A 16,882-nucleotide genomic window follows, 5' to 3' on the forward strand; every position below is an offset into this window, starting at 1 on the left:
TGTCTCTCACTGTTTTTTCTTTTTGTGTGTCTCTCGTTGCATCAGCTTGTTGCATCACCTTGCCACGCCTGCCCATTGCATCAGCTCACTGTCTTGCTGGTTTTCTTTAGGACGCACCGGGAACCTCTGTTCACTGCTTTTTTGTGTCTCTCATTATGTTTTTATTCTTGTGTCTCTTGTTGCAACATCTTGTTGTGTCAGCTTGCCATGCCTGCCTGTCACGCCAGCTCAGTGTCCTCTTTAGGAGGCACCAGGAATTGAACCACGGACCTCCCATGTGGTAGGTGGGAGCTCAGTCTCCTGAGCCATATATGCTCCCCAATTTGTGTTTCTCATATGGGAAAGCCTTGAATAAGTAACATGCACATAAGGTGAGTGGGAACTTGAAGATGCAAGAAAAAGATGGGATAAGGGAGCAAGGCTGCAGAGGACACAGGAAGAAATGGGATTCCTTCAGGATGAAACACTCTTTCCCATCTCCGGTCAAATTCCCCAGGAACCACCCTGAGACTCTGAGATTTGTGCGGAAGGACCAGTGGGGAGTGACCTTGGGAGCACCACCAGTGAGGGAGCGAAGAAAGCAGCACGAGCAGGGAGAGAATGAAAGGATGATGCAGTTCCAACAGCCACGTCAGCTGCTCCCAGGGACAGCTCTGAAGCTGGGATGCCCCTGTGGTTGTTGGGTGCAAGCTGTTCCTGGGAAGGGGGGTGTGAATGTAGGCAGTGCAGCTTCCTCTGGCTACAGGAACTCCCTTCCCTCCAGCCCCCTCCAGCAGCTGCAGGAATGCATGCCTTGGTCCTGCAGGAGAATTGGGGGAAGGGGGGAGGGAGGACGTTAGGGCATCCACCAGCTCTGCCTGGCTCCACACAACCTCCAGGGAGCAGCCGAAATGTGCCCTTCTCAGGTCCCTGCCTCCTCCCTCCCTGCTCCAGCCCCTGCCTGGCCTGCCTGGACACTTGTCCCAGCAGTGTCCTCACAGAGCACTTTGTCCTCTTCCCCAGGCCGCTGTGCAGCTGCAGTTTAGTGTAAGTGTGTGATTTGCTTTAGGTGGTTCTTCCTCAGCAGGCACTCAGCTTTCTGATGCCGGGTCGTTTACAGTCCCTTGTACACCAGGACCCAACAAGTACTTGTTGAAGGAGCAGCTAACTGCAAAGGAGATGGGTAACTTGAGAGGAACTGAAGGCACCTCAGAGGCCAAGGGTTTAAGCAGGGTGGCTGAGGCAGTTAGGTTTGAAGAGGGAGACAGCGGTTTCAGGAACTTCTTTTCCTCTGTGAAACAGGACATTACTGAGAATGAGGGTTTGGGGACTCACATGAAGAATTCACTGTGTGCCTTTGAGTGTGCAAAAGAAATCAGGCACAGCAAATCCATGGCAATGCCATCTGCAGGCTGGGAGGTTTTCCTTGGCAGGGCGCGGCATCCCAGGAGGACGGGAGGAGAAGGTAGGGGTCAGAATCCCCTGCAGTGGGTTTACAGGGTTGGGGTCTACCCCCAGCCCTGCTGACTTGCTTCTCCCCTGAGCGAGGCCTGAGGGAGCTCCTTGTTGCAAGCCAGGCCTCTACTAGAAGCTTCCTCCCATCTCTCAGGGCTGCCATTTCTTTCGTCTTGGCCAGCTCTCCCTTCCAAGAGCTGGGGGGGGGGGGGGGGGGGAAGCAGAGTACATATCAAACTATTCCCAGAATCAAACTTTGGGATGATTTAGAGATCAGTGAGTCAGATACATGTGGATTAAATTTTCCTCTGACTTTGTACTTGGTTAGAAAAGCCTAGAGCTGGGACTTGAGAGTGATGAGTTCTGTTTGGGACACCCAAGTCGTTAGAAAGGGATAAATTGTGTGCTCATACCCCAGTTTTTCAATCTCTGGACAAAGTCAAAAACCTCTGCTCCAAAATACATAAATTCCATACTCCAGACCTTTGGACCAAATTTCCAGGAGGCATGTGGTGTGCACCTTGGCAACTACTCAAACCAAACCTTTTATGGGGGTCAGCCTGGGGCAAAACTGGCCTTGTATGGCTGACTTCTGCTACCTCCAACCCTTCTTTCTGTTCAAGTGGGAGCCACACCTGGGGCCACAGGGAAAATGACAAAAAGGCCTTGAGGCCAATAAGCTCCAGGTAAGTTCAAAGACTTTCTGTAGCATTTAGAAGTCCAAAAGTGAGGATCCCCACGTTAGATGGCAGGTGCAATTCCGGAATGAATGCATCTGGGGTCAATGTGGAGAGAGGGGCAAAATAGAGTCAAGAGACCCAAGTTCTCACCCTGGCTCTGTGATCTTAAGGCGATCCCTCTTCTCTCTGTGTTGCTGTCACCCGACATAAAGCAGGTTTGGATTTGATGATGACCAATGGTTAATTTTATGTGTCATCATGGCTAGATTATGGTGTCCAGTTGTTTGGCCAAACACTGGCCTAGATGTTGCTGTAGAGATATTTGTAGATGGGATTAGCATCTACAGTCAGATGACTTTAAGGAAAAGAGATGACCCTCAATTCTATGAGTAGGGCTCATCAAATTAGCTGGAGACCTTAAATGCAAAGAAGTGAGGGTTCCCCAAAGAAGAATGAATTCTGTCTCAAATCTATACCTTCCACCCTTCCCAAGGTTTCCCTCTTGCAGGCTCCCACTAAGAAAGTCACACTCAAGAGCTCTTTGTTTATGCACACACAAACACACGCCTATCCTGCTGGTTGTTTCTCTGGAGAATTCTGACTAACCTAGTAACTAGATCTTACTTACCTAGCGCTATCTATGCTCTTTATGCCTCCATTTAGAGTCATCCTTATTCTGTGTATCAGCCAGAGTTCTCTAGGGAAACAGAACCGACAGGAGATAGCTGTAAATATTATGAGATTGTGTAAATTTGTCTCATGTGATCGTGGGCGTGCACAAGTCCAAATTCCATAGGGCAGGCTGCAAGCTGGGAACTGCAGAGAAGGTCCTTGATGAATTCTGCAAGAGACACTGGCTGAAGTAGAGATGGAAATTCTCTTCCACCTGCTGAATACATCACTTCTCCTTTTAAGACCTTCAGCTGATTGGATGAGATGTCTCTCATTGTTGAGGGCAGTCTCCTCAGTTGATTGTGGCTATAATCAGCCATAGATGCAATCAACTTACTGATGATTTAAGGCCACGACATGTTCTCACAGGGGGAGCAGATATGGCTCAGGCAGTTGGGTGCCCACCTCCCACATGGGAGGTCCCAGGTTCGATTCTTGGTGCCTCCAAAAGAAGAAACGAGCAGACAACCAGCAGACAAAACAGAAGAGGGGGAAGCGACTGTGACTCAATCAGTTGGGCTCCTGTCTACCATATGGGAGGCCCTGGGTTCACGGCCCATATGGGCGCCCGCACACTGTGGAGGCCACCTGGCCCGCAAGCGCCACGGAGCGCTGCCCGCCCGCAAGTACCTCAGAGAGCCGTCTCAGCAAGGTGACGCAACAAAAAAGGGAGACAAGCAAAAAAAACCACAGAAGAGCGTGCAGCGAATGGACACAGAGAGCAGACAGCACGCAAAAAGCCACAAGGAAGGGATAAAAAAAACAAAAGAGGGAGTCAACTCCGGGGGCAGTGGGGGAGAGATAAATAAAATTTTAAAATATTATATATAATATATATTTCTTTTTTTTTTTATTTAAAGAAAGAAATGTCCTCTTAGTAGCAATTAGCCCAGTGCTTGCTTGGCCAAACTACTGGACACTATTACCCGACCAAGTTGATACATGAGCCAAACCATCACCTTCTGCCTCCTCCTTGTTTGTCTTCCTCTCAAGGAACATCAGGGCATGTGGTGATCTAGAAGACACCAGCTTCCCTTCCAGCTCAGGCCTGTTCTCTTGCTCAAAATGTGTTCAGTTTGTCATTAATTCATTGCTTCAGTCAACACTCATTGACACAAGTTTCCCTCCAGTACTCTAGCTAGAGCTGGGCAATTAGATACGTGGCAACCTCCTGGGAAAGAAAAGACCATCTGGGGCCCCAGGGACCAAAGAATTAGGCCAGGAAAAATTAGGTTAGGATCCTGCACAACTCCTCCTAATCCGAGGGAAAGGTCTCTTTTCCCTCCCTCACTTCCCCCGAAAGGAAGAAATAATCCAGTTCTTGACCCCATAGTGAGGACGCAGGAGGAAAGAGAGGGAAGGGCGATGAGGCTTTGCGTCAGGTGGAAGCAGCTGACAGCTGGCCACGCCTCGCTCCCAAGGCCACAGTCTCTCACAGGAATGATGGGTGGGGAGCCTTGGGATGGAATGCCCGGGCTCTCCAGCCGGACGGGGCTCCACAGCAGCTGTCCTGCAGATGGGGAAGGGCATTTGAACCTAGAGTTCATGTTCCTAGAAAAAAACTACCCCTCACGCCTCTCCCCCGCCCCCCTCAGCTCCCTCCCTTGGTGTATTACAGGGTCTTTGTGAGGGTTTAGAAAAATAAACAGAATCTAACCATAACTGTCTGAAAGTGCTAAATTACCAGGAAAGACGTAGCAGATTAGTGGGGGAAATGAAGCCTGGTGGGAGATGGCCAGCACGCTGGGCAGCTGGGGATTGCCCGGAGCGGAGGTGGTGCCCCTCTCCTCAGCCAAGGACGGGCTAGCTTTGCACGTTGCCGCTTCTCTGGTATCTCTGAAGGTTGAGTCAAACTGTGCATCAGCCATTCCCCAGGCTTGAGAAGAACCATCTAGTCTTTCCCCGGGCTTACAGGTAGGACTGCCCTGACGCATCCTGGGAAGGTGGAACTCTCTTATTTTAAAAGACAAGCGTCTTGAATGTTGGAGTTTTGATGTTGGCGTTCGATGCTGAAGTCTAAAGCTGGAGCCCCGGGAAGTAAGCTCACAGAGGAAAGAGAAGCCAGCCCTGGGAGGAGAGGAACCCTGAGCCCAGAGAGAAGCAAGACCCTGGATGGGAGGAGCCCAGGAAACCTGAGCCCTCGCAGACGTGGGTAGCAATCTTGCTGCAAATAGACTTTGGTGAGGGAAGTAACTTATGCTTCATGGCCTGGTATCTGTAAGCTCCGACCCCAGATCAATACCCTGTATAAAAACAAAAACAAAAAAGACAAGCTTCTTTATCCCACCCCATCCTACCCCATCCCACCCCCACCTTGGGAAACCTGTTGGGGGTGCCCTAACACACTCTTAGTGTGCTAGAGTTGAACATGGCGCCAACCCTTCACTTTATAAAGGAATAAGCTGCTCTCTGCGCCACTGGGGCCCTCCGGTCTGTGCGCACTGCGCTTTGGTGCTCCCGGCCCGCGCTCTGTACACCCCTTCCCTGTGCCCTCGGGCCAGCAGGGAGCCCGGGAGCCCACGCTGGCTGCGGGGCAGGTGCTGCTCCTGGAGAACCTGGCGTCGCCCCGAGGCACCACATCTGGGGACTACACCCAGATGAACCAGCAGCAGCGGCACCTTGGGCCCCCGGGCCTGGTCGTGCTCGGCTTCCCGTGGAACCAGTTCCGGGCATCAGGAGAACGCCAAGAACCAAGAGCTCCTGGATCCCCTCAAGTACGTGGGTCCGGGGGGCGGGTGGGAGCCCAACTTCATGCTCCGTGAGAAGTGCGAGGTGCATGGTACACAGGCGCACCCCCGCTTTGCCATTTTTTTTTTAACACTTTTTAAAATTAAAGTTAATAGATCACAAAGAATGTTACATGAAAAAACATAAAAAAACATTAAAAACATTAAGAGGTTCCCATATACCCCATTCCCCACCCCCCCGTCCCATCATTTTTATAAATTGTATTTTTTGAAGATACATACATCACAAAAAAATGTTACATTAAAAAATATAAGAGGTTCCCGTATACCCCCACACCCCCACCCCACTCCTCCCTCACCAACAACCTCCTCCATCATTGTGGCACACTCATCACACTAGGTGAACACATTTTGGAGCACTGCTGCTCCACGTAGATAATAGTTTACCCTGTAGTTCACACTCTCCCCCAGCACATTCAGTAGGTTAAGAAGAGGAATATCAAGTCCAGCATCTGTCCCTGCAATATCATTTAGGACAACTCAAAGTCCCCAAAATGCGCCCACGTCACATCTCTTCTTCCCTCTTCCTACCCTCAGCAACTACTGTGGCCACTTTCTTCACCTCAAGCTACAATTTCTTCTATTACTCATCACAATAGTTTTATAGTAGTATATCCGTAAGTCCACTCTGATCCATATTTTATTCCTCCATTCTGTGGACCCTGGGATGGTGATGTCCTCTCCACCTCTAGATCAAGAGGGGGCTTAGATTCCACATGGATGATGGATACAATTCCTCTGGTTGCGGTTGTAGCACTCTTGATTTCCTGGTGTGGTGGTTGACCATCTACACCTCCCTGTTAGATAACCTGGGTAAGACCAATGAACCAGAGAGTAGGAGTCACCACTCTGCTGAGGCTCAGGGCCCAGCTGGCACATGGACAGTCCAGAGATTCAGGTCTCCTGAGTATGGACCATCCCTAGCACCAGCTACAGGTTCAGTAAAAGTGACAGAAGAGGCATGCGTAGAAAAGTCACATCTGAGTCCAGCTCCATCACACTTAGGAGAACAAATTCCAAAGTAGGGCCTTCTGACATGGCACAGAACTCCAAATCCATCTGCCATGACCATATACCCCGTGGATCTCCATAGCCTTCAGGAGAACCAGCACCTAGGGTTATATCTCTTTTCACTCTCTCTGGGGTCCTGCTGAGGTGTGCATAAGTGTGACCCCTCTGATGACCTCTCAACTCTTTTAGAAGACTTTTAGCCATGTAAACTCATTTGTCTTTCCCATTCCCCCCTTTTATTCAAGGTCAAAAAGCAGTTTTTAACACTTGATCCAACAGGTAGGCTGAGATATTCTGCTGGTCTGAGTTGACCCTTTTATTCAAGGTCTCTTTCTAGTTGCATCACCAGTTAATGATTGGTAGTAATCCCTCAGTGTCAGGGAGGCTCATCCCCAGGAGTCATGTCCCACACTGGGGGGAAGGTATTGCATTTACATGCTGAGTTTGGCTCTGTGACATTCCCCAATGGAACAACAATAATCCCCCAAGTTCAACGGCAAAGACCAACAAGGAAGGATGGCCCAATAATGAGCCCTTGATACTGATGACTTTGCTTATGAGCCTGTATGCCTGAAATATGAACTAGGCCTAGAGCTGCAGGGGCCTAAGAGTCACCTCTTGAGAGCCTCTTTGCCTCCTTGTGGGAGGCCCTGCCTGCACCCGGCAACAACACCACTGCGCTCATTACCAACCCTAACTCATCACCTGGTTTCTGGTGTGTTGCAAGGACGTCACCTGGAACTTTGAGAAGTTCCTGATGGGCCCCAACTGTGTACCGGTGCACAGGTACAGCCACCGTTTCCCAACCATCGACATCGAGCCCCACATAGAGTCCTGCTGTCCCAAGGGCCCAGTCGTGCCTAGGGCACCCCTGGCACATCCTTGCCCTCTGCACGGGGGGTTTCATCCATGACAGTGTTTCCTCTAAACCCAGAAGGAGGAACACCTGAATCCAGGAAAATCCCTCGAGTTGGGTGCTGGTTCTGTCCATGCCAGCATGGACATGCCTCACCTCTCCCAGATCAAGGCAAATCTCCCCTCTAATAAAATGTCCAATGTCAGCAAAAAATAAATAAATAAATAAATAAACTGAGGCTCACAGGGAGGAAGCAGCTTGCCCAAGCTCCCGCAGCTGGCAAGCGGCCGAGCTGAGACTAGAACCCAGGCGTCCTGAATCAGACACACCTGCGAAACAGCTCCTTCCAAGCCTCCCATCTCATTGTCCTGTTCCTCTTTCCCCAACAATCCCTTCCTTCAGGATCTTTTCCTGGGTTCTGCTCAATGAATTTGTATCTTTTCAGCCCATCTACAATCATAGCTTCCTCGTGTCGAAGTGTCCATATCTTGACTTTAAGGTTTCCCCAGTTTGGGTCAGTTGTTTACATTTATTGAGCCCCTACCTGGGGCCAGCTCTGTGTGCGGGGAACGCAGAGATGGATAAAGCACAGTCCCTCCCCCTGAAGATTTACATGCAGCCAGCAATGGTGCTTCTGGATTTCTTAATGATAAATACCCTGACACCCTCCTGCTCATTAGACCTATTTTGCCCCTATCTTTGATTTATACAGAGCAGTTTAAGAAGGAGAGGTTACCAGGTCAGGTGCTCTTTCCACCCTCTATTCTCTTGCTCCCAGGATCCATGTGAAAAAGAGGATTCTAATTTACCAAGAATTTAGCCTGGATAAACCTGGATTTGAATTACGGTTCTATGACTTGCCAGCTAGGAGACCATAGGCAAATAATCTAATCTTTCTGACCTCAGCTTCGTCCGAAATGTGAAGAGTGCAACTCACCTCCTAAGACTGTTGTGATAATTATGCCAGTAAATTCCCTCGCTTCATGCCTGGCCTAGGGGAGACCTCGGTAACTGCCCGGTGCTGTCCTTTCCTGTGAGTTCTGGTCTCGATGACTGGGTGTCACCCACAGCCTGGAGCATCCCAAGGAGTTTCAAGCTTATTTTGCTGTTGAGAGAGCTGTTCACTGTTGATTCCCTCCCAGGCACAGAGAAGGGGGCTGGCTTCTCCCCTCCCAACTTCTGGGTGGTCCTTCCCACCTCAAGTCTACCTAACGGAGGTCCTCAGACCTTGGCACAGCAGGACAGCCCTTCCCGCTGGCCAAGCGCCCACCCTTTGGGTCTACCATTGCAAGAGAATGGGCTGTCCTGATGTAAGCCACAATTTTATCTGTTCTGAAGAAGGAAAAAGAAGGAAATGGGGAGTGAGGTGGTAGTGCCAGGAAAACTCTCCTCCCTGGTGTATCATGAAAAAATATACACCAGAGGAAAGTCAGACCATCAAAGGATGAATGGATAAACAAACTGTGGGCTAACCATACAGTGGAATATTATTCACTCATAAAATACTGACACATGGTTCACCGTGGGTGAACCTTGAAGACACGCTGAAGGAAAAAAGCCAGGCACAATAGCCACCTGTCCTGTGATTCCTTTTATATCAAGTATCCGGAACGAGCAAATACACGGAGACAGAAAGTAGACTGGAGGTTGTCAGGGTATGGGGTGCCGGGGGGTGGGGGTGAGGAGTGATTACGGAGAGGGTTCAGGATGGCCTTCTGGGGTGATGGAAACATTTTGAAGCTAGATTGAGGTGGTGGCTGCTCAGTACTGTGGGTGCACTAAATGCCACCAAATTGCACCCTTTAAAATGGTTAATTGTACGTTATGTGACTTTGGCCTCCATTAAAAAAGAAAACAAAACACTCAGACCAGACTACTATGACTCCCTGTCGGTGGGATCCTGACCTGGCTAAGTCTGTTTGCTCAATGGAATACAGAAGCTGCTTCCTTTAGTTGGGTGTCGACTGCATTTGAAAAGACCAGCAAAGAAAGTGCTACATCAACACGGCTCTTATTTTTCTCCTTCTGCCCGTCTCCTGCCACATCTCCTGTAAGGGCAGGCCTGGGCCAAGCCCAGCTCTGGGGAGGGCGGTTTTATCCTTGCTAAGCTGGAGAGTCCAAGCTCACCCTCTCCCATCCGCAGAGGCCGCTTCCTCCTCTCTCCATCCGAGCTGGGGGAGGGGGGTGAAATCAAGAGGAGGGAGCCCCAGAGCTGTCTCCTTCTCCAACTGTCTATGGGGGAGTGCCCCTGGCAAGGAGCAGCTGTTTTCAGATGCCGAAGGTGAAATCCATCATTACGTACTAAGATAAGATAGAGGAACATAAATCAAGGTTCCCTGAGATAAGAAGACACAGCCAGGGCCTGAAAAATGCAGCTCTTTTGCCAGCTGCCGCCTCTGCAAAGTCGCGAAGCAGTGGGGGCTGGGCTAGGTGGGGAAAGGAAGGCCATCCACAGGCCCCCAAGACCTCCACCCCAGCTTTTCTCCTCTCTCTACTGAGAGGGGCAACAGGTAGTTTTGTTGTTGTCATTGTTGTTTTGGAGGTACAGGGGCTGGGAATTGAACCCAGGACCTTGTATGTGGAAAGCTGAGCCACATCAGCTCCCCTGGGTTGGTTTTTAAAATTTTTTTTTGCTTATTGTTTGTTTTTTTTCAGGAGGCACAGGGAACCAAAGCCCGGACCTCTCATGTGGGAGCAGGTGCTCAACTACTCGAGCCACATCTGCTCCTGCAACAGGCAAAAAACTGAGTAGTCCACTGTCATCAGAGATTAAGGACAAAAGTTGGGAGGAAGCCTGGGTTCAAGTCTTGGCTTATCTTGAACAATGTACATAATCTCTCTGAGCCTCAGTTTCCAACAGGGATCATACTAATGCTACTTTACAGAATGGTTTTGAGGACTAAAGATGATCATTTCTGTAGAGCATTTAATAAAGTGCCTGACACATAGGAAGTACTGAATCGATAGTCGCTATCATTAGATATAAGATTAGTTAAATGTGGAGGGAGCCACCACCTCTACCGAGACCCTTCTCTAGGTCTCTTTTTCTCTTATTTGCATTTTCATCTGTTTATAATTCTCTGAATGACATTTTCTCCCCAAAACAAACCTGATCACGTCGCTCCCATTTGTTGACCGTTGTTGACTAATGGACCTTCTCCTGGCCATCCCTCCCCAATTCTTTGACGGGCTTATCGGCACCCCCGCAATAAAAAAGCAACATCTGTGTGTAAGTGCGTGTCTCGGCCTGGTGGACTGAGCAATTTCAAGGAGCAATTCTGATACCTGAGGGTGAAGGCAGGTGGTGGCTGGAGACACAGGAAGGGGAGTAAATTCCGGCACAGGCAGGAGGCCCCCATCAGAAGAGGTGGTTTCTGCTTCTGAAAGACCTTCCTATCCCCCAACTCCCTCCCAGCCTCCTCTCAGCCCTTCCCTCTTCATTATCAAGTCAGGGAGATCTCCTTTGTCTGGGGCTTTGTGGGGGAAGAAGTTTATAACCTGGTCTGATTAGAGAGAACCAATGACATGGGCTGTCTCAGGGAATGCGGCAGAAGCCCGGAGGAGAGAGATGAGGTGGCCCCAGGTGGAGACGTGCCCCGCAGGGCCCGGGAGCCACAGCCAGGAAGGCGGAAGCATCTGGATGGACAGTCCCTGACCGGGAGCCATGTGTGGCTTCCTGAGCAAGGAAATCCGATGGTGAGCATGGCGTGGAGAGGGGTCAGAGCCTCAGAGAGTGCACGAGAGGGAAAGACGCAGGGCCCGAATTCGAGGAGCAGCGGTGGGCAAGCTACCTACCCTCTCTTGGGTTTCTTATTTGGAACAATAAAAACAGACTTCCAGGGAAGCGAATTTGGCTCAACTGATAGAGTGTCCACCTACCATATGGGAGGCCCAGGGTTCAAACCCAGGGTCTCCTGACCTGTATGGGAGTCGGCCCATGCGCAGTGCTGATGTGCGCAAGGAGTGCCGTGCCATGCAGGGGTATCCCCGCGCAGGGGAGCCCCATGCACAAGGAGTGCACCCCTGCAAGGAGAGCCACCCCGCGCGAAAGAAAGTGCAGCCTGCCCAGGAATGGTGCTGTACACATGGAGAGCTGACACAGCAAGATGACACAACAAAACGAGACACAGATTCCCGGTGCCACTGACAAGAATGCAAGTGGACACAGAAGAACACACAGCGAATGGACACAGAGAGCAGACAACAGGGGGCAGGGGGGAGGGAAGGGGAGAGAAATAAACAAAAAATAAACCTTTAAAAACAAAAAAAGACTTCCAGGTTTGTCGTGAAGCAATGAGTGACATCCATCGGGCCCCTCAATGCAAATGAATGGACTGGGATGACTGAAACTGTGCCAGAGATAAGTGGGATGGAAGGGGTACGAGGCGGGGCTCTGGGCCCTGTGGATTGGGGTGCCAGGCAGGCAGGACCAATGGGGTGGATGGAGGAGCCTCCCATCATCTTCCTCTTTGTGCTGTCCTCCCGCCGTCCACCTGTGCTGGGGGCTGGACTGGAAGGGTCGCCCAGACTTTGAATCCTTTCTACACCCAAAGCTGACGTCCCAGGCCGGCAGCGGAGAGGATCAGGGAGTGATAGAACATGAGTGGATACACAAATAGACAAGATTAACTGTTCTCATTGTATACACAAGAGGCTTTGCTAACACCCCGCCAATTAGGAAACTAATCTAAACAGCCACCCGCTTCCACGGCTCTCCAGAGCTCTTTCAAACAGCTGTCCCATTTGCACTTGCTGCTGCCAAGTGCCCTTAGATTTCCACTTGGGTCTGGTTCCCTCTTCCACAAGGGTTCCTCAAGAGCAAAGGACCGAACCTTCCTCCGCTGTCCCGCAGGTGGCTGTGGACAGTGCTCCTTCCACATCACCGCCTCCGAGAAGTCCTCCACAGCACCCCAGACAGAGGGGCCTTACAGCCCCTTTCAAGTTTCATTGACATGGATTAGGGAAGCAGGGAATGAAGGGGTTAAGATCCCTTTGAAATCTGCCCAATTTGAGTTCAAAATCTAGATCTCTCACCTAGGAGGACCTCTCAGAGATTGATCTCTCACTCCAAAATAGGGATAATAATTGTATCTGTTTAATGGGGATCCAAAGAGAAAGCACCTATAAAAGTTTCCTGGCACACTATAAACACTCGATACATTGCATTTGCCATAATTATTTTTTAATGGAGCATTTGTGACCACAACACTTTTACTTTTATTATTTACATTTTTAGAAGGTTGCAGGGGTTGAACCCAGGACCTCATTCACAGCAAGCAGACGCTCAACCACTGAGCCACAGCCACTCCCCAATTTGCCATTATCGTTATTATTGTTAGTACTGCTACTATTCTCACTGTCATTACGGTTAACTCTGAGCTCCCCGAGGAACTTCTGTGAGGGGCAGACTCTACGACCGGCCCTGTTAATCCTCCACTCCTGGTGTCCATGGACTTGTGTGAGCCACTCCCCTAGAGAGCCGGTGGGCCCTGTGATTTGCTTCTACTCAACAGAGTATGGCAAAGGGGACAGGACATTCCTTCCATGAGTAGTGACGTAAGATGGTGATTTCTGTCCTGCTAGCAGACTTCCTCTATCACTTTCTCGGCCCGCAGGTTTTGATGAAGCAAGTGGACACATGGGAGAGGTTCATATGGCAAGAACCTGAGGGCAGCCCCTGGCTAACAGAAGGCTAAGAACCAAGGCTCTCAGGCCAACAACCCTTGATGGATTGGATTCTGCCAACAACCACATGAGCTTGGAAGTGGATCCTTCTCCAGTCGAACCACCAGAGGAGACCCCAATCCTTGAGTGCAACCTGATGAGAGACTCTAAGGCAGAAGACCTGGCCACACTGTGCCCAGACTCCTGGTCCACAGAGACTGTGAGGTGGCCAATGTGTTTTAGGCCACTAAATTTTATGGTGCTTTGTTATGCAGCAATAGATAACTAATACAACTTGGTATTCCCAGGACAGCACTTGGCATAGAGTGGAAGTCAAGTGGGATTGAGCAGATGGGTGAAGGAATGAATGATGGTGAATAACAGGCAAACCCATCAGGACCTGAGCAAGGCATGGCTGGGCTAAGGTCCAAAGAGGCTATTTCCCAGCACCCACCGTGAATATCTTCTGTCTCTTCCCGTCGCTGTGATCCCAGGTCCCACATCCCTTCCCCAGTTGTCAGGGGACCTTGCGCTGCTCTGGTTCCTGCATTTAGTCATTACCATTGCATTTTTTATTTTCCTCCTTAAAAAAACAAAACAAAACCCAGCTCTCTCTGAAATATCTGACCCTGGTGAATTGGAATAATTTCTGATGGAAAGCAGTCTTGTCCAGAAAGTCTCTCACCCGCCCTGCTTAGGAATGCGGTTGCTGCAGATATTACAACAGACCTGCAGGCGTCTGCAATGAGTGGGGAGCTCGTGCCAGGAATGACCTCAGCCTGCACAGCAGGGCTTTTACCTATGAAAAGCTGCTGCTCTGGGCTGGATCACAACAGGACCTTACCCTCTCCAAATCTTCCCCCTTCTAGGTACCCCATGCCATGCACCCAAGTTTAATGCCCAGGTCACAATTTCTCACCCAAGGCCAGTGACAAACGTCAGGAGGGCAGTGCCATCCGGCCCAGTAGGAGAGCAGAGCTTCTGTGGGCTCCTTTGTCTCTTCACATCCCAGGGGCTTTGGCTGAAGTATGTGGACTTCCTGGCTAGCAGCCTGTCCTCGCCTCTTCTCCTGGCTCCCCACCCCAGGCCAGCTCAGAGAGATCCTGTCCAGGTTGAGAGGTATCAGGCTTCAGTCCTTCTGCAAGAGGTGCTTTCTCAGAGAAGGCCAGGACTCTCGGGGCAGAACCCAGGGACTGTGAATGTTCCTCTCTGTGTAACTGAACCTCCACCTGGGCCTTGGATTTTGCCCCAATTCACCTGCCATTGCTGAATCTACACAGGTCTAAGATGACGGAGACAGACATTCTTGTCAATGACTGGATTTCTCTGTCCTACTGGAAAGCTCAGAGGAGAAGGGGAGTCCTTACTCTAATCGATTCCAGCCTACAAACCCAACAGCTCATCCCCTGATAATCCCAATAATTATAACAAGGGCTAACATTTGCCAAGTCCAACACTGTACACAAAGTACTTTCACGTATGCTATTTCTCATAACAATCCTGTAATACCATTTTTTTTAAAGATTTATTTATTTATTTATTTCTCTTCCCTTTACGCCACCCCAGTTGTCTGTTCTCTTGTCTATTTGTTGCGTCTTCTTCATCCGCTTCTGTTGTTGTCAGCGGCACGGGAATCTGTGTTTCTTTTTGTTGTGTCATCTTGCTGCGTCAGCTCTCCATGGGTGCGGCGCCATTCTTGGGCAGGCTGAACTTTCTTTCGCGCTGGGCGGCTCTCCTTACGGAGTGCACTCATTGTGCGTGGGGCTCCCCTACACGGGGGACACCCCTGTGTGGCAGGGCACTCCTTGCGCGCATCAGCACTGCGCATGGGCCAGCTCCACACGGGTCAAGGATGCCTGGGGTTTGAATCGCGGACCTCCCACATAGTAGACGGATGCCCTAACCACTGGGCCAAGTCCGCTTCCCTGTAATACCGTATTTTGAGCCCTATTTAATAGGTGAATAGATGATGGTTGAGAGAGACTAACTAATGTTTTCCCAGTTACATATTTCTCAAATGATGAAATAAGACCTTAAATCAAGGTCTGTTGACTCAAAACCCCATACTCTTCCCACTACTAACATTTACTTCCCCAAGTCTGTAATGATCATTTGCCTCTAATTTTGCATCCTGTTTGTATGTTAATCACCTTCTTGCCTAATTCTTGCTCCATTCACCTTTGTCTTCTCCCATGCCGTCTTCCTGAGTGTGGAGGTGATGGGCTCCCTCCAAATTAGCAAAAGACTGACCATTGGCCTTGAATCAGGAGACCTGGGTTTTAAGTTCTGCTTCTGCCACTAATGAGGAGTATGACCTTGAGTAGGTTACCTCACTTTTCTAGGTATTCGTAGCAGTTTGATATTAGCGATGAATTCCAAAAAGAAATATTGGATTATATTTGTAAACTGATCTTTTCCTCTGGACATACTCGATTATATTGGATTCAGAGGTTTACTTGATTAAGTAATCATGTAAACCTCTTGTGCCAGTTGGGCATTGAGTCCCCACCCTTTGGTAGGGTGAGACTCACAGATAAAAGGTATGGCCAACGACAGAGTTGAGGGCTTTTAATGGTGGAGTTTTGATGTTGGAGTTTGATGCTGAAGCTGGAGCCCCAGGGAGAGAGAGATAGAGCTGTTCATTTGATAGTCTAGAGCTGACCTTGTGGGGAAAACAGAGGAGCTGAGCCCAGAGGAACCCTGGAAGCCTGAACCCTGGCAGACGTCAGCAGCCATCTTGCTCCAACACATGAAAATAAACTTTGGTGAGGGAAGTAACTTATGCTTTATGGCCTGGTATCTGTAAGCTACTACCCCAAATAAATACCCTTTATAAAAACCAACCAATTTCTGGTATTTTGCATCAGCACCCTTTTGGCTAATACAGAATATAATGTGAAGGTGATACATTGGATGATCTAGCTCTAAAATGAGCTAGATTCAACTCCTGCTCAGACTCCCTCTTGGCAAAATGACTTGGACAGTTGCACTCTTCATATCACCTGGAGCTTAAACTGGGAATGGGGAGCACTTGGTGAGCTGCTCCAAAGATGAGAGGAAGAGCCTGTTCCCCAACAGGTCCCCTCATTCCTAGCTCCTTTTTCCAGACTTCTGATCTCATGCTGTTGTGACTTCTTTTGAGGTAAGATGCTGAGCTCCTAAAGTCCTCTGTCCTTGATTTTCATTGATGGATGGCCATTGCCCAGCCTGGCACCACACCAGACAGCCTGGCCCTTTCCTGATCTCATCAGGATGTCTGTGAGCCTGGGCTCAAGGTCATTCACAATCCCCCTGCTCAGGGAGACCCTGGGGGCCCTGCAGCTGCTCCCAGCTGTCCGGCTGGAACAATGCAGATTTTGTCAGGTCTCCAGCTGAGCCTTCTTTTAGGGGGTATTCGGGTTGCAGTATTAACCGGAGGTATCTCAGCTGCTTCCTGTTCCTTGGGTCTCAGCGTGGACTCCAAAGCAAAGAGAATTAGTCTGGTTCTGCAACTGACCAGAGTCCGCAGATGGTGGGGAGTGGGGCATGGAGAGAGGTCCACCATCATCTCAGAGAGAAGCGCCAGTCTCTCCAGCCTGGAAGGGAGCCCAAGGATCTAAGCATGCCAGGCGGGCACAGGAACAGTCGCATAGTCTGGCTTTCAGAAATCTTTGGGAAGCTGATTTTGTGGGCTCCTAGGTCCCCTCTTCAGTGTTTTACCACTCCGACAGGAATCTTCTAACAACTGTCCTCCCCACAGTCAAGTTGCCCCACCAACCCTTCGTTTGAACTCGCCCCTTCAGCAAAGTATATCCTACTGCCTGTCCCCCAGCTCAGCT

The 16,882-nt window shown here is 49.9% G+C and overlaps 1 pseudogene; it reads left to right on the top strand.

The window, feature by feature from the left end:
• The first annotated feature begins 360 nt into the window (after nucleotides 1–360).
• The window catches only part of LOC101435685 (glutathione peroxidase 1-like), a 29,703-nt pseudogene continuing 13,181 nt past the window's right edge, over nucleotides 361–16,882 (top strand).

This window comes from Dasypus novemcinctus, chromosome 27 (genome assembly GCF_030445035.2).
Source record: "Dasypus novemcinctus isolate mDasNov1 chromosome 27, mDasNov1.1.hap2, whole genome shotgun sequence".
Classification (NCBI taxonomy): domain Eukaryota; kingdom Metazoa; phylum Chordata; class Mammalia; order Cingulata; family Dasypodidae; genus Dasypus; species Dasypus novemcinctus.